At 48.6% G+C, this 24489-nt stretch overlaps 1 protein-coding gene, 1 non-coding gene and 1 pseudogene across 8 annotated transcripts in view; all 3 read right to left on the bottom strand.

Moving 5' to 3' along the window:
* Positions 1-16853, bottom strand: part of LOC149857330 (uncharacterized) — a 36551-nt gene extending 19698 nt beyond the window's left edge. For 2 of the 7 annotated variants that reach the window (XR_016444192.1, XR_016444191.1), the window contains exon 1: positions 16248-16853. The gene's annotated coding sequence lies outside the window, so the exon portion shown is untranslated. The remainder of the gene's footprint in view (positions 1-16247) is intronic. The other 5 variants (XM_090062927.1, XM_090062926.1, XR_016444194.1 and 2 more) reach the window with 4 other exon arrangements.
* LOC149857331 (U2 spliceosomal RNA) lies at positions 15613-15771 on the bottom strand (annotated as a pseudogene).
* Positions 16854-17126: 273 nt separating the features above from the next.
* Positions 17127-17209, bottom strand: TRNAL-CAG (transfer RNA leucine (anticodon CAG)). The gene has a single exon. It is a non-coding gene; the product is annotated as a tRNA-Leu (tRNA).
* Between the last annotated feature and the right edge of the window lie 7280 nt (positions 17210-24489).

Below are 24489 nucleotides of genomic sequence, written 5' to 3'. Positions count from 1 at the left end.
CAACTCCAAGATCCTTTTCCGTCTCCCTTGGCAAGAGGGGAGTTCCCCAACCTGTAAGTGTGGTGCCGGTTCTTCCTCCCCATGTGCAACACCTTGCACTTATCAGTGTTAAACCCCATCCTATTCTCATCCGCCCACCGTTGCAACCTGTCAAGGTCAGCTTGTAGCCTATTGCACCCTTCCAGTGCACCCACATCCCCCCACATCTTAGTGTCATCAGCAAACCTGAACAGGGTGCTTTCTACCCCCTCATCCAAGTCACTGATGAAGATGTTGAACAGTGCGGGCCCGAGGACCGAGCCCTGCGGAACCCCACTGCCCACGTCCTTCCAGGTCGAGAAGAACCCATCCACTACCACCCTCTGGGTGCGGCCCTCCAACCAGTTAGCGACCCATTTGACTGTGTGGGCATCGACACCACAGTCTCCCAGCTTTTTGATGAGGACAGGGTGAGAGACAGTGTCGAAAGCCTTCCGGAAGTCCAGAAAGACTACATCCACAGCAACCCCTGCGTCTAATGATTTGGTGACCTGATGGTAAAAGGCCACCAGGTTGGTCTGACAAGACCTGCCACCGATGAACCCATGCTGGTTGCCCCTGAGCATGCATTCCCCCGCAAGGCCCTCCTGGATGTGTGCCAGGATAATTTTTTCAAAGATCTTACCCGGGACTGAGGTAAGACTAACTGGCCTGTAATTTCCCGGGTCCTCTTTTTTTCCCTTTTTGAAGATAGGGACCACATTGGCCCTCTTCCAGTCCTCCGGCACCTCGCCAGAGCACCACGAGTGCTCATAGAGCCGCGCCAGGGGTCCCGCAATGACCTCGGCCAGTTCCTGTAGAACCCTAGGGTGAAGATCGTCCGGACCAGCGGACTTGAACACGTCCAGCCTCTCCAGAAGTACCCTAACTAACTCCTCGCTAACCCCTGGCCCAGGCGTGCCTCTCCCGGGGCCCGAGGGGGGCCCAGCAGGGAGGTGGCTGAACTGGTCCCTACTTAGGAAGACAGAGGCAAAGAAATCGTTAAATATGTTAGCTTTGTCATCTGGCATGACGACTAAGTTGCCCATCGTGTCCTGCAGGGGCCCCACATTACCCGGGACCCTCTTTTTACCCCCTATGTATTTGAAGAAGGACTTCTTATTGTCCTTAATCCGGGAAGCTAGTCCTATCTCCATCTCTGCCTTGGCCTTCCTGACTGCCCCCCTACATCCTCGGGCGACTGTAACATAGTCCTTCTTGGTGATGACCCCATCCCTCCATTGGGTGTATGCCTCCCTTTTAGCAAGGAGACATTCCCGGATGCTCCTAGTGAGCCATGGGGGTTTATGTGCCCTCCTGCTCCCTTTGACCCTTGTTGGGATTACCTCCCTTTGGGCATGGAGGATCGTCTCCTTAAGGAGCAACCACTCAGCTTGGACATCTGGCTCCCTTCCCCTCTAGGTCCTCAGTGCTTCGCCAACGATCCTCCTTAGCTTGTTGAAGTCAGCCCTCCTAAAGTCTAGGGCTGTTGCCTTGCTGCAGCCCCTTGCCACCTTACGCTGGATGGTGAATTCCAGCAAGCGATGATCACTGTCTCCCAGGTGGCCCATCACCCGCAGCCCCCTCACCAGGTCGTCACCCGTGGCCAGCACCAGGTCCAACAAGGCGTCTCCCCTGGTGGGGCTGTGCACCTCCTGGGTTAGATGGAGGTCCTGCACTCTGGCTAAGAACCGATGTGAGCGGTCAGACTTGGCTGACTGCTCTTCCCAGCAGATGTCTGGGAAGTTCAGGTCCCCCATGATGACCACATCCTTAGCCCTCACTGCCTCTGTGAGCTGACCTAAGAATTCCTGGTCGAGCTCTTCTCCCTGGTTGGGAGGTCTATAGTAGACCACTTCACCTGCAGTCTCACTCCCCTGCTCCAAGAGACCTGGGTACGCCCACTTAGCTACATGCAGGACAGATCCAGCCACACTTTCCTGGAATTCCTATAATCTGACACCGAGTCACTTTTCAGCAGGAGCATTTTACCTGGAATGTTAAAGGTAAAGAAGAACCTGACTATGCTAGAAAGGGAGCAGACAATGCAGCTGCCTGGCAAACATTTTTAACCAGAGGCAGCCAAACTACAAAGGAGGAAAGAATGCAATTGGGTTCCTGTATCGCACAAGCTCAAGGCCTGATGAGACTGGTGTGTGCAAATTTAAGAGGACATGATTAGGGAATTGAAGAAAATAGGCTGCTAAAACTAAAATAAAGGTTGCACTGCTGATTGCACCAGGTGTCAACATGGAGGTCAGGAACAGGTGGTTCTGTGGCAAAGAATCCCAAGAATGGGGAAGGAAAAATCTGCCAGCTCATCTAGTCCATCACCAGGCTAACACAGGTTTGGTCCCTGGATGCAGTTCTCCAGGGCTTTGTCTCAGCAAGGTTTGTCTCCCGGCCACACCAGCGCTTTGCTACCCTGTAGCAGGCACTGTGCCCTATGAGTACATATCCCACAGCTACCACCAGAGCTCACAGAACAGGTTGTGTGTAACTCTGTTGTGTAACATACACCGGTGCCTGGCACAGCTGAGGTTTGCTCTGCTGCTGGTTTTGATCATTCCTATGTAAGAAATGCAGGATGGCTTGTGAAGGGCAGAAGTCACCCTGTGTTATGCTCCTTCACTGGAAAAAGATTCATAGAGTCAGAAAGGATCCAATGGATCATCATGTCCAACCCCCTGCCCCTGGCACACAGACGACCCCAGCCAGGTGACTGTCAAACCTCCTCTTGAAGACCTCCAAGTTAGGTGAGAATACCACCTCTCTTGGAAATCCATTCCAGATTCTGGCCACCCTTACTGTAAAAAATTTCTTCCTAATGTCTAACCTGAATCTACTCAACCTGAATCTACTCTCCACTACTTTGCACCCATTATTCCTAGTTACTCCTAGGGGTGCTCTGGTAAATAGCACATCTCCAATTCCTTGTTGTCTTCCCTTGATAAACTTATAGGCGGTTACAAGATGTCCCCTCAGCCATCTTTTGTGAAGGCTGAAGAGATCCAGTTTATTGACCTCGTCAAAGGCAGAAATCTCTCATTTCTGACATGCACTCCTCCAGCCAGGATGCCTTTCTGAGCCCCAGTATTACAGTCCTGGGGAATCCCCCAAGCAGGTGCACTTCACCTGAATTAAAATGTAGCTTTATTAATGGAATAATTCATGTACAGCTGCTGATCTTTTCAAGGAAACCTCCCCATACCAGTAGGCAAGCCAATAACAGCTAATCCCTTGTAACCACAAAGATCAAAATCGTGGTCTGAAGTGCTAGCAGAATTCACAGGTATTACCTGATGGGGTCACGACAGGAACGCTTCCAGTATGACCTCTACCAGCTTAAACAGCGTGTACCTGCTGGCTGGCATCACTCAGCCTGACATGAGAAGAGAAGTGGCTAGCAGGATAAGATGACTGAGACAAATTGAAGATGTGAGACACCCACTGTACGACCATCCGGCAGCACACAAACAACTGAAGTCACACAGGAACTTCCTCACCAGCACTCAACCACTCAATGTAACACCCAAGGGAGACATGACTACAGATGTTGAACAAGAGGCTTAAAAAACCACCTGCCAGTATAAAAATGGACATTCCAGTGACCATGCCCTTACCACCAGGGGCTGACATGGCAAATGTGACATTGGGTGCTCCAAGGAACTAATGAAGAAGTGGGGCTATACCATTGGTTCAACCACCTGTGACAGTGGGACAGTCTTAGACCATGCAACAACACCTGCTGTGATGCCCTCTGTTCAAAAGCACGTATACAATGAAAGATTTCGCAAAGTACAATAAATGAGCAGAAACAGGCATAAAAAATGGTCAAGTGTGGTGTAGAGACATGAGAAGAAAAAGAACCACAAAGGTGGGGTTCATATGCACTAAAATGATCCTCCTGTTTCATAAAGGGACACTGTGGATCCAATTTATTGCTAGAGGTGATGGCAATATTATGTAGCTGTTTCTATTTAATCTGCAAAAATTGCTCTATTACAAAAAAAAGTCTGTTCTGCCTATTATCCATCCTTCCTCTCTTTGCTGCAGTGTTAGCCCCTTTCCTGAAATGGATCACCACGACCAAAACACACTCCATCACATCACCCTGATGCTGCAAGGCTGCACAGCTTGTCAAATATGAGCCTTCCCAAGTTCCAAGCTAGTCAGGGAAAGTCCCAAATGTGCCTGAGACACCTGACACAGAGGGATTCCCCAGAAATCCCTCTGTAGAAATCCTGCTCACAGCTCCTCTGGGTCCTGCCATATAAGTAGGGATTAAACATTCAAAGCCCAAATTCTAAGGCCTGAAGAAGCCCAAAAGCTTGCAAAGAACAATTTTTCCAACTATTTAGTTGGTCTAATAAAAGATATCACATCTACCCAGAGAACCTTGTCTTTCTATGCCCTTAGACCAACACAGCTACAACCAACAACCCTAAGGGTCCTTCTTCTAATTTCCAGTCTAAATTTATCCGTGGATGGTTTAACATTTTGTTCTTGTCCCTTCTATTTTCTGTGTTAGGTTATATTGACTTTTGCCAACAGACATTCTAGCTCTCAGCTTTGAAAACATCTTGCTTACTAAATAAATGCTCCTAAAATGTCCCTATATAGACAGACATGAAAACTGATTGTTTTGACTGCAGCAAGACTTCTTGCAGGCTGACACGACTAATCAACAAATACAAAATTCCCCTTTCACAAAATGTTAAGTTACTTCTACAGATGGGATTTTCCCACTTCCTTTCCCAGATCAGATGTTCCTCCCTGTCCCCAGTCTACATAATGCTTTCCTTCCTTTGTGATATTTAATTTAAAAGTGGTTGGCAAACCAAGCAGGAATCATTTCTTTGAACATCACGTAAATCCCCCTTAGCAGCATAAAGGGGAATGCAGCATAAGTGAGGGGTACACATCCAAACTGAAATTCAAAACAGGTCCCTTTTCTCTCTAATAGTCTGATTCAAAACTCCACATTTCAACCCTCTACACCTGAGAGAAGCCTACACCTGGCTCTGATCCAGGTAGCAGATTTCTTCATGGATAATGGGCTGAACTGTATGCTCCTGGATATACAAGAAAAGGCAAAACCTGCTCCAGCTAAGACTGGATCCAGGTCTGGTTTTATTAGGGACATAGTACATAGTACATAGTAGGGATCACAGAAACGTGGTGGGACATAGTAGGGATCACAGAAACGTGGTGGGACTCATCGCATGACTGGGCGGTGAGTGTCAAGGGCTATAGGCTATACAGGAGGGACAGGATAGGAAGGAAAGGTGGAGGAGTAGCACTCTACATCAAGGAGGAATATACTTCCTCGTTAATTAGCAAGGGGGTAGAGGGGGGGCACTCTGAGGTGCTCTGGGTTAGAGTAAAAGGCAGTCCAGGGGAGAGAGACTTAACGGTGGGAGTCTACTATAGACCTCCCAACCAGGGAGAAGAGCTCGACCAGGAATTCTTAGGTCAGCTCACAGAGGCAGTGAGGGCTAAGGATGTGGTCATCATGGGGGACCTGAACTTCCCAGACATCTGCTGGGAGGAGCAGTCAGCCAAGTCTGATCGCTCACATCGGTTCTTAGCCAGAGTGCAGGACCTCCATCTAACCCAGGAGGTGCACAGTCCCACCAGGGGAGACGCCTTGTTGGACCTGGTGCTGGCCACGGGTGATGACCTGGTGAGGGGGCTGCGGGTGATGGGCCACCTGGGAGACAGTGATCATTGCTTGCTGGAATTCACCATCCAGCGTAAGGTGGCAAAGGGCTGCAGCAAGGCAACAGCCCTAGACTTTAGGAGGGCTGACTTCAACAAGCTAAGGAGGATCGTTGGTGAAGCGCTGAGGACCCAGAGGGGAAGGGAATCAGATGTCGAAGGTGAGTGGTTGCTCCTTAAGGAGACGATCCTCCATGCCCAAAGGGAGGTAATCCCAACAAGGGTCAAAGGGAGCAGGAGGGCACATAAACCCCCATGGCTCACTAGGAGCATCCGGGAATGTCTCCTTGCTAAAAGGGAGGCATATACCCAATGGAGAGATGGGGTCATCACCAAGAAGGACTATGTTACAGTCGCCCGAGGATGTAGGGGGGCAGTCAGGAGGGCCAAGGCAGAGATGGAGATAGGACTAGCTTCCCGGATTAAGGACAATAAGAAGTCCTTCTTCAAATACATAGGGGGTAAAAAGAGGGTCCCGGGTAATGTGGGGCCCCTGCAGGACACGATGGGCAACTTAGTCATCACGCCAGATGATAAAGCTAACATATTTAACGATTTCTTTGCCTCTGTCTTCCTAAGTAGGGACCAGTTCAGCCACCTCCCTGCTGGGCCCCCCTCGGGCCCCAGGAGAGGCACGCCTGGGCCAGGGGTTAGCGAGGAGTTAGTTAGGGTACTTCTGGAGAGGCTGGACGTGTTCAAGTCCGCTGGTCCGGACGATCTTCACCCTAGGGTTCTACAGGAACTGGCCGAGGTCATTGCGGGACCCCTGGCGCGGCTCTATGAGCACTCGTGGTGCTCTGGCGAGGTGCCGGAGGACTGGAAGAGGGCCAATGTGGTCCCTATCTTCAAAAAGGGAAAAAAGGAGGACCCGGGAAATTACAGGCCAGTTAGTCTGACCTCAATCCCGGGTAAGCTCTTTGAAAAAATTATCCTGGCACACATCCAGGAGGGCCTTGCGGGGGAATGCATGCACAGGGGCAACCAACATGGGTTCATCAGTGGCAGGTCTTGTCAGACCAACCTGGTGGCCTTTTACCATCAGGTCACCAAATCATTAGACGCAGGGGTTGCTGTGGATGTAGTCTTTCTGGACTTCCGGAAGGCTTTCGACACTGTCTCTCACCCTGTCCTCATCAAAAAGCTGGGAGACTGTGGTGTCGATGCCCACACGGTCAAATGGGTCGCCAACTGGTTGGAGGGCCGCACCCAGAGGGTGGTAGTGGATGGGTTCTTCTCGACCTGGAAGGACATGGGCAGTGGGGTTCCGCAGGGCTCGGTCCTCGGGCCCGCACTGTTCAACATCTTCATCAGTGACTTGGATGAGGGGGTAGAAAGCACCCTGTTCAAGTTTGCTGATGACACTAAGATGTGGGGGGATGTGGGTGCACTGGAAGGGTGCAATAGGCTACAAGCTGACCTTGACAGGTTGCAACGGTGGGCGGATGAGAATAGGATGGGGTTTAACACTGATAAGTGCAAGGTGTTGCCCATGGGGAGGAAGAACCGGCACCACACTTACAGGTTGGGGAACTCCCCTCTTGCCAGCACGGAGACGGAAAAGGATCTTGGAGTCGTCATTGACTCCACGATGAACATGGGCCGGCAGTGTGGGGAGGCAGTCAAGAAGGCCAACCGTACCCTGTCATGCATCCACAGATGCATCTCGAGCAGGTCCAGGGAGGTGATCCTCCCCCTCTATGCGGCACTGGTCAGGCCGCAGCTGGAGTACTGCGTCCAGTTCTGGGCGCCACACTTCAAGAGGGACGTGGACGATATGGAAAGAGTTCAGAGGAGGGCCACTCGTTTGATCAAGGGTCAGCAGGGCAGGCCTTATGAGGAGAGGCTACGGGACCTGAACCTGTTTAGCCTCCACAAGAGAAGGTTAAGGGGGGACCTTGTGGCCTGCTACAAACTGGTCAGGGGGGATCAGCAGGTATTGGGGGAGTCCCTGTTCCCCCGTGTGCTGCCAGGAGTGACCAGGAATAACCGTCACAAACTGGCGGAGGGTAAGTTTAGATTAGATATTAGGAGGCGCTACTTCACAGTCAGGGCGGCTAGGGCCTGGAACCAGCTTCCAGGGGAAGTGGTGCAGGCTCCTAGCCTGGGGATTTTTAAAAGGAAGTTAGATGAGCACCTTGCCGGGGTCATCTGACCCCGGTGCTCTTTCCTGCCAAGGCAGGGGGTCGGACTAGATGATCTACCTAGGTCCCTTCCGACTCTAGCTACTATGAAACTATGAAAGTATTCAAATGCCAAAGTTGGGGGTGGGGGGAAGATTTAGATGAAAAGGTTTCAGGGCTGGCCTTTTCTTACCTGTAATGGCATGTTGCTGCCCAGGTATCTACATGACCATTCAGATACCAGAAAATAGGGTTAAAAGCAAAGGTATCTGTGGTACTGACATCTTCTGTCAGAACTTACATACATAACAATGAATTTCAATGGGTTGTGAAGAACTGGAACCTCCTTCCACATCCTAAGCATGACTGATGGGCTGATAGTACATGCATTAAATGTATAGCATAAACTAGCACTTTGATTCTCTTCCTCCTGACTGAGTGAACAGTCAGTCTGTTCAGAGGGGATCCTAAGTGGGCTTGGTCAGCTGTCTCAGATCAGTGAGTGACTCCTCTGTCCTCAATAATGGAGGAAAAAGAAGGTTAATAAAATAGAAAATGGAAGAGCGTGGCATAGCTGCCCTTCTAGAGAAGCAGCCAGCTCAGTAGATACTGGTACATCCCATGTCATTCACTTCGTGCCCATAGATCCTGATAGACAGTGGAATGCAGTGACAGCTATACTTTTACCAACTACCCAAAAGACTGGAAATGGATCTAGGCACAACATCTTCGGGAACAATGGCGATTTACTAAATAATGAATCTGTTGGTCTGAGCATATTATAGCCCACGGGTCAGCAATCCCCGGCACGCATGCCAAGCATGGCACACAAGGCCATCTTGCTCAGCACCCCACGGCCAGTCCCGGCTCTGGGTAGCTGCTGGAACCCAGGCTGCTCCCAGCAGGGCCTGCAGCGTCCCAGCTGCCTGCTGGGAGCTGCCCGGGCTCTGTGGCTGGCAACAGCTACCCAGACCCGGGGCTGGCTGCAGCCAGGAGGCTCCAAACAGTTGCGCTAGGCTCTGGAGCCTCAGCATCAGCTCTGTACTGGCACACGCACCCATGCATTGGAGCAGGCAGTGGGGGGCCTGAGGCAGCACAGCCCTGGTCTCTACCCTGCTCCCGACACAGAGCTGGTGACTGGGCTCCAAGCCCAACGCATCTGTTTGTAGCCAGCCTGGGCTCTGGGCAGCTGCAGCAAGCAGGCTGGAAACAGCTGCACCAGGCTCCACAGCTCTGGCATCAGCTCCACGCTGGCGATGACTGCACACGCACCTCTGGGCAGACAGCAGGGCAGCGCAGCCCACCCTGAGATGCCCATGCAGTCGCCACCAGCATGGAGCTGATGCCAGAACTATGGAGCCCAGCACAGCTGTTCGCAGCCAGCCTGATGCTTGCTGCAACTGCCCAGAGTCCGGGCTGGCTACAAACAGCTGTGCTGGGCTCCAGAGCCCAATCACCAACTCCATGCCCAGAGCAGGGGAGAGACCAGGGATGCGCTGCCTCAGGGCCTTCCCCCACCACCCACTCCGACGTGTGGGTGCACGCACTGGTACGGAGCTGATGCTGGGGCTCTGGAGCCCGGCGCAGCTGTCTGGAGCCTCCCAGCTGCAGCCAGCCCCGGGACTAGATAGCTGCTGCCAGTCAGGAGCCCAGGCTGGGGAGCAGGGGCAGCAGGGCTGGGGGGCACAGGGCAGCAAGCTGGGGGGCAGCAGGGCTGGGGGGCAGGGGGCACACGCAGTGCATCCTGGCATGTACCCCCTGCCCTCATTTTGTTTTTCTGGCATGCCAGTACTTTGGCACCTTTCAGGGTAGGCATTGTGGAGGTATTCAACACTGCGACCAAAAAACGTTGCCAACCCCTGTTATAGCCAAAGACACCTGAGCTTATTCCCCACTGAGGCTTTGGGAGGACTAACCAGTTCATGTCTATGGAGAAACTGAACAGACACTATATATTCTTGGGAGATTATCCATGACTGGAACAGGTTGTTTTTCCATAGTACCACTGCCAGGGCTGGATTATCCATAAGGCAAAGTAGGAACATGCCTGGGGGGCACCAATGTACCAGGGGTGCCAACGTTCCAGTGTTGCTATTTTTTAATTAAAGTAAAAATAATAATAATAAAATATATATCATATATAGTATTGTAGATAGGGACAGTGAACAGCTCATCAATTCCCATATACTGCAATACATGTTTGAAACCTTTCTGTTGGACTGTGCACAATACAGCTGACTGCTAGATGCTGATATATCATCGGCTCGGAAAAAACAAAAGCCAGAGTAGATAAGCAACGCTAAAGATCGTGTGCCAAGGGGCACCGAGGTGTAAATCTGGCCCTGACCACTGCTCAACTCTCCACAGGATATATGTATACTACTCATGCCATGCAGCTCCAGACACTTGCCAAATATAGCAATCCACTAACACCAAGCAGCACAGACACAGATCACCAAACACCACTACCAAAGACCACCACAGACACTCACAAAACACACAGTGAACGCTCTCAAACCATACTCTCACACCAGATGCTTCTGACGGCAGGCTTTTATTCCCAGAAATCATACCACTTACTTGCATCCAACCATTCTGTGTAAAGGGCCTGTCACTCACTGTCCATCGAACATTTGCCAGTCACTTTCACTCACACCTAATACATTCATCTGCCAATCACAGTACACACTGCACTCACCCTGATCTCATGCACCATGTTCCCACCAAGCACTCTGCATTAACTGCACATGCCCAGCTCAGCTAACTGGGGCATTGGATCAAAAAGTCAGATCCTTCCACAGTCTTCTCTGAGTTGCAACTTGTAACCATTACATCATCTTTTAACTATTTTCAAACCCAGCTCAAAATGTTCTTGATACAGCTAGATGAACTTCTGGTGAGGGTTTTCATATCCTCACAGTTTTACTTGCTGAGATTTTAGGAGACGGAGTTTTTCTCACCTAACCCAAGCTGTTCTGTCTCTAGGGTGTTGATACCAAAAAAGTCCTGAAGCAACAATAAGGGACTGGAGCCAGAGAGTAAGGAGCAGATAGATAAGCAGGTTTCCTTCCAGGGCTGTTCTTTAATTCATGCTGAATGAGAACAGTAAGAACTGATTCCGCTTCTGAGTCCAAATATATCCTTCCAAAGGAAACAAAGAGACAGAAAAGAGCGGGAGCTGCCCAGACCTCTGGGACACAGAGCTCATTCATGGAGAAGCATGTGACTATGAAAGCTCTTTAGGACCATCTATTGTCACTATTTTATGTCATCGGCACTGATCTTTCGTGCATGTTCTGGACATAGCCCCACAAACCACAAGCCACTCCACTGGCCCCTTCTGGAACCACTGCATCATTGAAGGTGTGTCTACACATGTACTTTAATGAGCATTAGCTTATTTTAATGTGAATTAAGCGTGACAAAAAAACCCATTCACTTTTGCTAATGTGCAGTAAAATAGGCTAATGTTCCTTTTTCTAGTACTTTACAATGGAGGCACTAAATTTAATGCACATTAGCAAAACTGCATTAATGAACATGTAGACATGCCCAGCAAGTTTCTAACTAATTCCATCCAGGTCTTCTAAAGCAGCATTTCTCAGCTTATGGGTCATGAGCCAAAAGTGGGTCACAAGAAAATATGAAAGGGTCATGAACAAACTTTAAAAATTGATTCTTCTTTAAAGGAGAAACACATGGGAAACCTGTGGCTTTTCCCTTGCAGGCTGGAAGAGTTCCAGCCTGCAAGGGGCTGCATGCCCTCCCACACCCCTCTTTCCTCACACCTAGCCTGCACACTATGGGGCTGGGGCCTGGTAACAGCAGGTCGGGAGTGAGGGACGCTGGGTCAAGACTGGCCAGCGATGTTCACAAATGAGTCCTGGTACAGAAAAGGTTGAGAACCACTGTTCTAAGGCCATTTAGAATAGGCTGTCAGGTTAGGATTGTCTTTAACCTATGTGTCAGATGAGAGGACATGTGAATTGGCCATGTGTATCATGCTTTGTAGTCTGGTGACTCGAGTTTTCTCCCACCGTGTGTTCTGCACTCATTTCCTTTTCAGGCTATAAAGGCAGGCAATCCCAGCCTCACCAAAAAATGTACCATGAGCTTGGAAAACTTCCCCAGGCATTCAGGGACTTTCCAGAATACTGTAGATCAGGACTGAGATGAGAGCAGACCCCAAGTGAATCTCTGTAAAAACAAGGTTTCCCAGATGGTAACTCAGAAATATTCCCAAGGTATAACCACCAGCACCTGCAGTCTGACAAAAGTCTAGGATTTTTATATTTTCTTATGATGTTGGCTCTGCCTCTTGAGCCATTGCCCTGGCTCATGGGAACAAGAAACCAAAAGGAACTCTAATCAGAAACATAACAGAGGGTAAAAGCAGATGGGTTTATCCCAAGTCTGACTGTCCTGGGCAGCTTGAATGGCAATTAACTCAAATTAGTCCCAGCTCTCCCAGGGATAAAAAAATGTTGTCTCAGTATTTCACAGCCCAAAAAAGGATGTCAGAACTCTCCTCAGGACAAAGCTTTTTACCCTGGGATCCTATCCTGGGATCCTACAGATGCCACCGTCCCACTTGATGTACCTGTGAAGAAAATTATGAGTCACACAATGAAGGCTGAACTCTGTCTGCCTCACCTGTTTTACCAACACCAGTAGTCTGGCCAGGTGGTGTGAGAACCAGGTAGGAAGCCATAGGCAGGAAGGATACATTCCAGCAAGGCCATTACTCATCTCTCAGCTCTGGGAACCCACTGGAGAGCTTTCTTGTGCTGAGGTGTTGTAATCTGGGCCCTCAGAAACACTTTTATTTGTTCTGAAACCAGACAACTTCCAATTGTGGTTGAAATATTCCGAGAGGCCCAGGATCCCTGTTTAGAGCATAGTCACAGCATAAAAGATTGCAGTGTCTTCTACTGACCATGTTTTAGGAATTGAGTAATGTCTGACAGAAGGGAGAAAGGTGAAGTGGGGAGGAGGAGGAGGAGGAATGGTAGGGACAGGTCAGCTCCTAGCCAAGGAGGCTGCTCTAAAAGCTGGCTGAGCAGCTGCCCTTCCAAGGCCCCAGTTTGTACTCTATCCTAGCTTGCTCAGCACAGCTCACAGCAACTTCCTCCTCTCTGCTCCATCATCAGCTGTACAAGTGGGGCCTTAGCTGGGACGATACACTGCCAGCTGCCAAGACCTATGTGTCTGACAGATTTGACTCTGTGGTCTGCAAGACAGCACCCAAGACCTCTTCACTGTTGGTGGGCAGGGACAGTTGGTGAAAAAGCATCTTGCCACAGAGTCAGCCTGACTGGTCATGCTGGATCTTTGCCTGAATTTGCACAAGGAGTAGGATGGGGGCTGCTCTTTGTAAGTTTAATATTTCCGCAGGGCCCCATGCATGGTGTAGAAAATTCCAAGAGGAATCATGACATTTATCTTGTTTCCAGGCCCATGCAGCGGAGCAACCACCAGGCAACACAGCTTGAAAGTGTACTAAGCCCAGACTCATACCCCTCTGGATGGGTTTGAGCCAGGGGTGGGCAAAATGCGGCTCACCACGCCATTCTATCCGGTCCACAGGGCCCCTAAAAATGTATAAAATTAATATTGTCAGGCCCCTGGCTGCCTGTTATGTGGCCCTTGATGGCTTGCCAAAACTCAGTAAGCAGCCCTCTGCCCAAAATAATTGCCCACCCCTGGTTTGAGCTCTCAAACTGTATGCAATGAGACTGGAAAAACCTTTGGTCCTGGGAGTGAGCCCACAGTGTTTGGTAATGCTGGCAAAATGTTGATAATTTCTGTGTTCTAAACCCCTCTGGCGCTTTTTGCCTGGTGTCTGCTGGCCAACAGCCAATTTGGTTTTTTACACTGACCATTTCTTCCATGGTCAGCTCCCTAACTTTCCTTTGCAAACTGCTCTGTGGAGTTTCAGTGAGGTAATAAACAGCTGTGACCTACCAGCCCAAGTTGACTGACATTCAGAAGAATAGGGGGTAAGGACAGTAAGATATTTTGGCTGCAATCACTTAATTGCATGCATACAGCATCTAGCACTATGAGGCTCCCATCCAGGACAAGGGCCCATATATACTCCCAGAATACTAATTAATCAAGTGATTCTTGCATATCCTCTCTCTAGTCAGGACCACCCATTTTACGGACAGCTTAGACAACTGCCCAGAATTGGAGGGTCATCCTTGAGCCATTAGAAATCAGCAGTTTCTGAGTGGTTACCACAGTTAGGTACAGAAGTATGGAGGAAAGGGAAGGAAAAACTTGTTTTGTTGTGGACAGTAAAGCAGCAAGGCCCCATTCTATTTATATGTGGTATCAGAAACCAGATTGAACAGCACACCAATACTTGCTGTAGAACCATCACACCAGTGATCAGGGTAAATTATACTTACAGCCAGTATTCATTCAGCTCCAGGGACATCTACCGAGTGACTGCTGGCCATGGAGAGTTCATGCTGCTGCATGCTTAATAATTTTAGCTGACCTGATTCAAATCTCTCTTCCTCCCACCATGTAATAGTCTGACTCACTTTCATACCTAGCCACACAAACTTTGGGCCCAAGCCTATCCCATTTATTCAGTGACTTCAGTGGGGCTTCAGAAACGGGTCTTTTTTCCTTTTCATGTTATGTGATATTAGCACAGCTGTATAAGGCATCACAGTCAGTGGCCATGCCCAGCAGCAAGAGAATTCTTAGCCAAGATGTGCTACCACGTTGAGCCTATTGCTGGAGGCAACCTCCTAGTCCTACAGCTCCCTCCACCCCTGTTTTGGTGCTGCAGCTCACATGACACCCTTCTCTCATAGCTGTTAGACAGAAATAATTGTTCTGGTGTCTGTCACTGAACTGCCCCAGACAGGCGCCATGCATCAGTAAGAGTTGGAACAAAGCCCTTATCTTCTGATTTTGACCCTAAACAGATACAGTATTATCTGTGCCATAGACAGACACATAAGAGGATTGCCATAAAGCTCGGTCACCTGTTAACATCAGAGTCAGCAAACAAGACAAAGATAACACAATTCAGGAGTATGATCCCCTCTCCCCATCCTAGATTTGGGCTGTTTTCAATCTGACACTGACTTTCTGTGGATGTGTACATACATATTAAGTGGACCTAAAGTAAGGTGACTTAACTAAGTTGGCTTAAGTTTAGGGATGTTGGAGCATACATATGTACAACTCCTTGACATTGTGGCAGTCATCTTGTGAGCTAAGTTGACTTAACTAATACGACACAAGATAATACACATCAGGGATATATTATCTTGCGCCATATTTAAGTCAACTCCGCTCTACATATGTGTGTATGCTCTGACAGTTAAGTCAACTTTAAAAAGTTAAGTTGACTTAACGGTCAGAAAATTAGTACATGTGTATACATCTTATGTGATCCTTTGGTAAGTCACAGAGAAAAGTAGGACTGGAAAGACCCTCAGCAATCTGACCCCCTGCTCAAGGCATGACCCTCAATCCCACCCCAGACAAACTTTTAAGCTAAGAAACGTCGAGCTACTGAGCCTTCACAATCTCGCTACCTTAGGTTCCTTGTCTATAAAAAGCAGGATAAACAATGCCTCGTGCCACAAAAGGAACGTGTCAGAATGAATTCATGATTCTACAGCCCTGTGAGTATGCAAGGTGCTGAGTAACAACTGGACATGCCTTTTTTGGCAGAAACTGCTGAGACAACTTACTAAGTTATACACTTCATTTTTTTTTTGTTTTGTTTTTTTGCACCGGTCCTGGAAGCACTGTAATACCAGGTCAATGCATGGAGTGGATGGAGCACGCTCCGGTTCCACCACCCAATACCAAAAAGAATCTGCTCAATATAGACCTCCTATGGAGGACATATCAGAGACAATCACCTGCCCTGGGGAGCTCGCCTATGTGGGGTGGTCCCCCTGCTTCCCCTGCCAGATAGCTTGCCTATGTGGTCACGCTGCTTCCCCTGCCAGGTACTGTGAGGGTAGGCCCTGGGGTCGGGCAGTGTTTTGGTGCCTTGCTGGCTACACTTGCCTCCAAATTACCACAGAAACATCACCTGTCCCTTCTTAGTCCTGTCCCAACACACTACCCTTTGCGCGCGCACACGCACTAAAAGAAGCAGTAAACGTAAAAGCCACCCATGCCCAAATGATTACGAGGCCCATAAAGGCGTGATCCTTACCTGCCATAATGTTACCAGTGGAACATGAGGAGGAAAAGCAGGACCCTGCTTTCCCAACGGGCTGGGCACATTAATCAACAACCCCATGGACTGTATTCACCTACTCTAGGAGCAGGTTTTCAGTATAGGACGGAGGGGGCAGGTGTCTAATAGCATGCAAGAGAAAGCTGCCTAATCTCCCAGCTACTCACCGGTAGGAGGGGCCACATAGTAAAAAGGCCCTGGACGGTGCAAGGGTTTGTTCTATGCACGAGGACAACCCACCGCGCGACCCGGAGTAGACAGATTAGCAGGGAGGGGGCAGCAGCGGGGGCTAGCCTAGCAGTTCCTCACTGGGAAGAAAAGCAGAGGCCGGGGGGGCTCCTGGGTCCGCCTGTCTGAGCGTCAAAGGAGGCTCGGGCCGGGCACGCACGCAGCTGCGGGGCAAGTCACTCGCACTAGCCCGGCCTGGCCTGTCAGCGCGGCTCGCGTCTTTCCCAGGGACCTCGAGCGGACCACGGGTTGTGCCTCTGTGGGGTCCCGGAATAAAAGGCCAAACCAGGAGCATCCAACTGTTGCTTGTAGCCTCGGGGGCCAGGGACTGGGCAGCGGGCAGGGGCCAGCCCTGGCGCAGCCCTGCAGCGGGCCACGGGCCGCAGCACACACAGGCTGAGCCCAGCTCCTGCAGCCGCGCGCAACCAGGGGGGCACCGCCCCGCTCGCGCTCCCGCACTCAGTGGCCGCCGAGAACCCCGCCCTGCAGAGTGCGCCTGCGCAGAGTCCGCAGCGATACCACCGGCGTGTAACGTTCTCTGCTACGGGGCGGTTTTAATAACCGGAGAGTCAGCGTAGCTGAGCGGTTTAAGGCCCCGCGTTCGTGTCTTCGTCTTTTCTGGAGGCGTAGGTTTGAACCTTGCTTCTTACATGTTTGTCATTTTCTCTTTTTGGTCTCCGAGCTGGTGTGTCCGTGCAGCTCCGCATCACCGCCCGGCGGCACCAAGGAACGGACGAGCCCTCCTGCTATGTGGTTTTTCCTGCCCTGAGTTTTCTTCCCGCGCCTGTGGCTGCCTGGGCAAAAGGAGCAAAAGATTTTGTCAGAAGTGGGATTCGAACCCACGCCTCCAGGGGAGACTGCGACCTGAACGCAGCGCCTTAGACCGCTCGGCCATCCTGACTTGTTTCGGTCATTGAATGCTGCACTCCTGCTGGCCTTTCTGACTCCACGGTAGCGTTACTGGCCTGCTCTTTCTGCTTAAGCTGCACCACACCGCACCACCCTGCCCTGCCCCGGCCAGGTCCGGCTCCCCTCGGCTCCCTTCTCAGCGAGTCTCACCCACAGCAACCAGCCCTTGGTGTCACAGCTGCCTCACTCAGCCTCGGGCTCCACTCAGGGGGCTCCTGCCTCCCTGCACCTCACACAGACCCTGCCTCAGCACCAGCACCCGCCCCACTGACAGACCAGGGCCCAGCACTGAGTTGTCCGTTTGTGTCCTAGTGTCCATTCTTCTTCACTTCATTTTCATTCCCTACTGATTTTCCTTCCTACTGACTCTTGAGCACAAGCACATCAGGTGCAAACACCCATACACTTGCGTTTATCCACGATATGGATGCTTAAAGGGCATCTAGCCACACACTTCACACATGAAGTTCCTTGGAGTGATATCCACCGGGCCAATGGCCATTGACTCCTCAATGGACGCATCTACACGTTAATTAATGCACCCTAATTACTGTGCATTTAGTTTTTACTTCCTTAATGAAGTACTGAATGAATGTGCAGTAATTCTAGTAGCATTGGCACACAGTTATTTTGTGACACTTTAAGCATTACCCTAAGAACACTGCACAGTAGGCTGTTCGCATAGTTTTTAACCACCACACTACTGTGCAGTAAGCGTCTGTTGTAGATGCACCCCTTGGCTACCATGGGGCTGTGCCTGGTAACGTTCAGAGTTGGGTGCTAATGTGTTGAGTATTAAATAACATGAACAGTTTTCCCAACTACCAAATACATCATGGGGATGTGATAATAATGAAGATGATAACCGTAATATACAGAACACCAGTGCCGGAGAAACGCTTCATGTCGGTTAATAGTCAAAAAAGTAGGGTCAAATCTCGTAAATGCTGCTAGGCACTGTCTCATGGAGGTCAGTGGATATATGCACACATTAACACACCTCATACTCAAGAGGAAATGGCCTTATCTACCGATACATAAAAACAAATTTGCTGCAAATACACAAATACATGCTGGTTTTCTATCTAGCTGTTTGTCTATCTAGCAAAATCCACCTGGCTGCAAATCCGTCGCTATCTGTTCTGCTTGGGAGGAGGGCATGAGAGAACACACAAGAAATATATGTCGGGATCAAATATACAGCACTCCTCTTCCCACTGTGAAATGTCTCTGTTGACGAACTTGTGGGGGAACACACCAGAGCATGGATGATTGAGTTACTGTGCAGTTACACTGGTCAAAGAAAGAGCAGCATCTGTCCCATTGTGCCTAAATGCATTTAGAGTGAGAAAGTTGTCACTGACCTCAGCCCATAGCAGTCCTGAGACAAATGGACTTTGCTTCCCTTTCAGGCCACAAAGAGGGCACCCACCGTCAGGCTGCTGATTTGAAGCCGGGGCAGGGGGGAGACCAGTGCATCTGTTTTACAGATGAAAGCAAAATGTCTGGAATGTCTTGAGGTGCATGTGTGCTTTAGGAGGGCTCACTGAGCTGCCACCTTCTGCCTCTGCTCTGCCCATGGTACCAGGCTTTATAGCCCACCTGTCATTTTTCAGTCACCTCTGGGATTTTCCTTGTGCCTGAGAGGCACTCCCCATAAACATTGCAAAGCCACCTTGTGGATACATTTCTTCCTTGCTGCTATGCACAGACAATCCTGACTAATGAGAGGCAGCTGGTGGGCTGGACCCACTACCCAGCCTCCTAATTGGTGTTGTCTCCCCATGTTCTCCTGTTTGTTTGTATCCATCTGTTGTCTCCTTTCTTGTACTATACTCAGCTGAAACCTTCTTGGGGCAGGGAGTGTCTCTGCTCTGTGTTTTTGCAGCACCTGGCATGATGATTCCCCATCCACGACTACAGTCCCAAGGCTCTATTGTAATAAACATAACAGATGCTAATAATAAAATGAGTGGGGCTCTCAATATTTCTGTGACTCATGCAGCAGCACTAGGGTGGCTTCAGTCAAGGGCTGACTTAAACAATGGGCTGTTAGCTGATGGCATGACTTCGCTGGACAAAACACAGACAACTGTGTTTCTGTTCACACACACAAGCCCGTCACAGTCCATAGGCCAACAGACCATGTGAGCATTGAAAAGATTCTGGGCCAGGGCCCCAGCCAGCATAAACTGATGCCACCATGTAAGTCAGAGTTGCAACAAGACATACCAACTAAGGATCGGGCCTTCCAAGCAGAAAGAGAATTGAGGAGACAGACTTGGACAATACACTAAGTGGATGCTGCTCAGTGGGATAGTGGACTGCATACTGCTCACAGGATTGCTTGAGATCTGGGGTGCTGGTCACAGTCGGGCATTGTTAGCCTCTCCCAGACTTGGATTTGATGGATTTGGGGAGTATAATTATAGAATCAGAGTTCACTCTGTTTGCTGACCTGCTTCAGAGTACAACTGATTGGACTCTGGGTCTTTTTTCCAGTCTCTTGGCCACACAGGACAGAATTTCAAGGATGTCCTCAGACTCCTTCTGCAAGCAGTGAGCATGGTCCCATGCCCTCTGTCAGGGCCCCCCACCTGCATATGCCTGCTCTTGGCTTTGCACCCAATTATTTTTTCTTCTTTGCTCCCTTAAACCTCTTAATTCTGTGACTGCCCATAAACCCAGTAAATGTACTCACCCCTTTCACCATTGTTAAAGGTGAAACTGCTACTTACAGCAGCAGTTCCTAAATTGTGGGTCACAACTGCAAATGGGATCACAATATCAGCAGATGGGATCGCAGGGGTGGGGAGCTGTAGGTTGGGAGTGAGGGGCCATGCTGAGGAAATGGGGCCATATATTGTAATTGTGAGGAAGTTTTGAGAAGTACTGACTTATTGGCTCAGATCCTTCAAGATATTTAGGCTCTTCACTCCAGGACTTAAGCTTGATAATGCTCCCACTCCTGTCACTCCTGTGAAGTTGCTCCTGATTTACAATGGAATAGGTAAGGGGAGAATCAGACCGGAGGGTGGCATTTAGATTTCTTTATGTATATTATACAAGTTGCTGAGGTCCATTCCTGGTTTCAGTTTTGTTGCCATTGATTGTTTCACAAGCAGAGTTGTCAGCTTCTGATTAAACCACATCACAGCTGCAGCTCTGGAGAAAAAATGATGCCACAATGCCAGGCTCCACCCAGCCAAAGGTTCCCAGCACTGACTGCACCCTTACAAAGCAAACAAAAGCAGCACATTCTTCAGCCAGCCTGTCTGCTCCATAGTGTGCCAGCCCCATCTGGGAGAGCATGGTGTTGTGCTGAACAGGCTGGGGAAGAGTTAAGATTTATAGCTGTCCCTCAGCAGCGGAGAATGATTGAAATGCTGCTCTGACTGCCAAGAGGAGCTCAAACTTACCAAAACAAAAAACCTTGTCATGCACCCTTGTGCAAATGGCCTCTCTGGGTTTGTTTGCAATATAGTGTCTTACTTCTGGTTTACCTGGGCTGATGTCCAAGGCAAACTATAATGTTTCTACCCTGGAACAGCAGACATGTGGGATGTTGTGACTTTACAAACAAATATCTCAAGTTAATTAATTTAAAACTACAACTCTGATGACGAGGAGAAGCCCCAGGGTCCCCTAACCTCCACTCCTCCCTCTCTATACCATCCACTTGGAAAAAAATCCATCCAAAGGGAACCCTGAAACCAAAGGCCTAGATTCTCATCGCTTTACATTGGGGTCATTCAGGGACAATTCCATTGCAGTCTTTGGGGTAACACCAACATGAGAGCAGTCAGACCCAGAGAGGACAGACACCAGCTTGATTCTCCTTCCAGTCACACTTGTGTAATTCAGGTAACCCTCTCAAATCATCTTTAATTTTCCCTGAGCCTGAGGAAGGGTATGTGCGCCTGAAAAGTTGCAGAAAAAGTTGGGGGGGGGTTTGCAATTTCTTAGTTGGCATCATCTCTGAAAGAACAGTTCTAGAGTTTTGCATTTCTTTTCCCCTCGGGTCAGTAAGTCTACCCTGACGTAGTGCAAAACAAGCAGGCTTTCACAATCCTCATTCACTCCCATAGAACCTAAAGAACAAACATCTACTCAGAATAGCTCTTGGTGCTTTCATTACCTTTAGGAAAAAACTTAATTAGCCAAAATTATTTTTATGAGCAAAATTAAAAGGGTGATGCTGAGGAAGTAAAAGACTGTCCAAAACTCACTGCTATTAGTAGCAAAAATATCTTCACCCAGCTTTGCATCCAGCCTGGAGGAGCTCCTGAGTGAAGGCTTGCCTTTGTTCAGGAAGTGGTGAGCCTGTAACTACTCACCCTCTTTTACCTCCTGGTAACCAGTTCACCTGCCTATCCTTTCAGTCCTTGATCAGGGAAACTTCCCTTTAAAGTTAGTAAGAAATATATACTAGAAAAGAACAAGTGAGGAAAGTCATCTAGAATTTATTTTACCTTTGTCCATCTGTGACTACAAAAGCCTCTTGCCCAAACAACTGTTGTTAATGACAATCCCTCATTCTTAGCATTAACAAAAATGAAAAATCTAGTTTCCTCACCCACCTTGAGAAAAGAAATGGGTTAGGAATGTAAACACATTAACGTCATGCAACTGCCATAACTCTCCCTAATGGGGAAAAAAACACAAGAAAACCTTACTTAGCAAGCCCAGGCTCAGAACAAACAATGTCTTTGTGCTGTCTAAGCTGTGAAGTAAGAGTTATCTTTGCGATGACTGACAGTTAAAAATGGTATACATTAGTAGCATTGGAATCTGAAAGCAAAAGAAAACAGATCTAGGAAGTAGCTATTACTGATATAAAATTAGTTGAATGTTTTAATTATAGATGTCTCTTTCTGTTCCATTGAGGCCAATTATGGGTGAATACACCATAATACCAGAAAGAAGAAAGGCCTGTGCCATGTAGATAAAATTTCCCTGGATAGCTACATTTTGAAAGGAACAAGGGGAGAAATTTTAAAAAGCTCTTAAGTAGTCTAAGGCCCATTTTCAAAAGTGACCTAGGCCCAGCTTTTCAAAGCAACTAGTGATAGTGAGTACCTCAATTTTCAGGTGCTCACATTGAAGCAACTCAAAAAGCCTTGATTTTCTAAAATGGTTGAGTATATAATTTCAGAAAAATCAGGCCCCTTTAAGCAAGCTGGGCACATAGAAATGAAGTTTCTCCAGATCACTAGCCACTTGAAAACTGACAAACCTAAGTCATTGAACACATGAATGGGTTTCACCCTGAGACTGAGAAGCTTGAGGCATAAACCTGAGGTAAATTGCCCCATAACAACTGTGCACAGACAAACAGGTCTCTGTTCAGTCACCACAAAAGAGACTGTGCCGTGGGACCTTATCTTGACTTGCAGCAACAGCATCAGAGGCTGATATCCCATTTTCTTTTTTGACGCTGCCTTCTCAGGCATTGTGGGATACTTGCCATTGCACAGGATGGGCCATCAATGATTAAAATTAATAGGAGTTAGGCTCCTGAGGACCAGATTTTGAAAGGTATTTAGCTCTCTAAAGACGCAGATACACATCAGGGGGAACTTTCAAAAGGGTCTAAACCTGTTGCATCAATGGATGTTAGGCACTTGACTTCCTTCCTTTCATGAGGACTAAGCTGTAGCAAAACCCCCAGTTTTTCTTTTTTTTCTTTTAAAATGCATTCCCTCCCCTTCCATTTCCGACTTTTTCCCCCCCCTCTATTCCGTATAAATAAGTATAAGTGAACTAAGACATAGGATAAGCTCCAGCATTTTATTTTGGTAGCAAGTTGTATTTGTTTTGTTTTTCCTCCTCCTTTATATTGTATAATTATTATGTTTATATTGATTTTTACTATTCTATATTACTGTTTTACTGATACTATATGATTTAGGCCTACATATGTAAGTTGGCATAAGTCATGTCAAGTTTCCATTTTGTTTGTTAAGTCTCTATCCTGTCCCTAGTCTGGTTGTGTAACGCATGACTCACACCTACCCCTCCTATGTAACTTGGTTCCTGAATTAATGGGGATGAATGAGGGTGCTTGAGAGACAATGGCAGTAGGTCTAAAAATAGCTCCCTCTGAATGACCAAACTATCAACACCAATACCTGGACTAAAGACCCAGCCATTGGACCCACCCTCAGCATTCAAGAAACAAAAGATGAGGCAAACCACCATTGTGCCAAGGCTACACATGCTCAGTAAGAACACCTGGAGCCCTCTGGAACAGAACTGACCTTGCCTGGACAGGCCCTCCCCACAGGAGATCAGAGGTAGTCTGCCCCATAAAAAGGGGTAATAAAGACTGACTGCTTGGGATGCCCTCTCCATCTAGACCAGCACCACGCCACACCACCTATTTCCCAGAGGCCCTGCCAGCGACCCCACTCTGGACAACACCTACTGGACAAGGACCCCTTTCATGCCTGGATAGGTGGCTATCAACCCCCACCCCTTTTTCAACCAAGGACTTGGACTCTGCTTCTCTTCCACACCTGGACTCCAACCCTTCCACTGAGTCTCTTACTCCTGTTGCCATTGTGAATGCTTGTGTGTGTGTGAACCAATAACTTCATGGGGCTGTGTATTGTGTTGTCTGTTTAATAAAACAGTTACTTGGACCCCTAAGTTGGGTTTTCTTTAGTATGCTTTGGTCCTGCTCCAATGGCTGCTCCTCACCCCTCTAACTTCTGTTTTATTTCTCCTTCTCCTGCTTCTGGCTCACTGCCACCTCTAACACCTGTCCTGAGCTCCTCTCTGTCTCCAACCCCCCTGTTTCTTTGCCACTGTCTTATCCCCACTGCCTTTTCCTTTTCCTTTTCCCCTGAGCAACCAGGTTTCTGCCTGTTTCTTTCCTGGCTGTCTCCTCCTTGCCACTACTTATCTGCGCCCCACCCCAATATCTCAGCTGTCTGTCTCAGTTTCCAGCTCCAGGCTACCTTAAGTAAACCTAAGCCTTGCTTCCTCAGCCAGCTTCTCTGTAGTCCAGTGGTTCTAATCCTGGTTCTGGCAATTTTCACTCCCTACACTTTAACTCTCTCTCTCTCACCTTAACTTTCCCCTAAGTATCCCAAGCACACACCTACACATTGTACCATCCAAATTAGGAACTTACCTGTGTGTATGTGTAGGTGAGGTGTGTGTGTGTATATATATATGTCATTGTGTGCATGATATACGAATTAGTGATCTGTGTCTAACTTTTGGGGTGTATAGTGTATGTGCTTGAAATGGTGATAGGTATGCATG

This window comes from Crocodylus siamensis, chromosome 9 (genome assembly GCF_052110815.1).
Source record: "Crocodylus siamensis isolate JL-2025a chromosome 9, ASM5211081v1, whole genome shotgun sequence".
NCBI classification, from domain to species: domain Eukaryota; kingdom Metazoa; phylum Chordata; order Crocodylia; family Crocodylidae; genus Crocodylus; species Crocodylus siamensis.
Note: the sequence above shows the minus strand (reverse complement) of the source record. Positions and strands in the feature narration are given on the sequence as shown.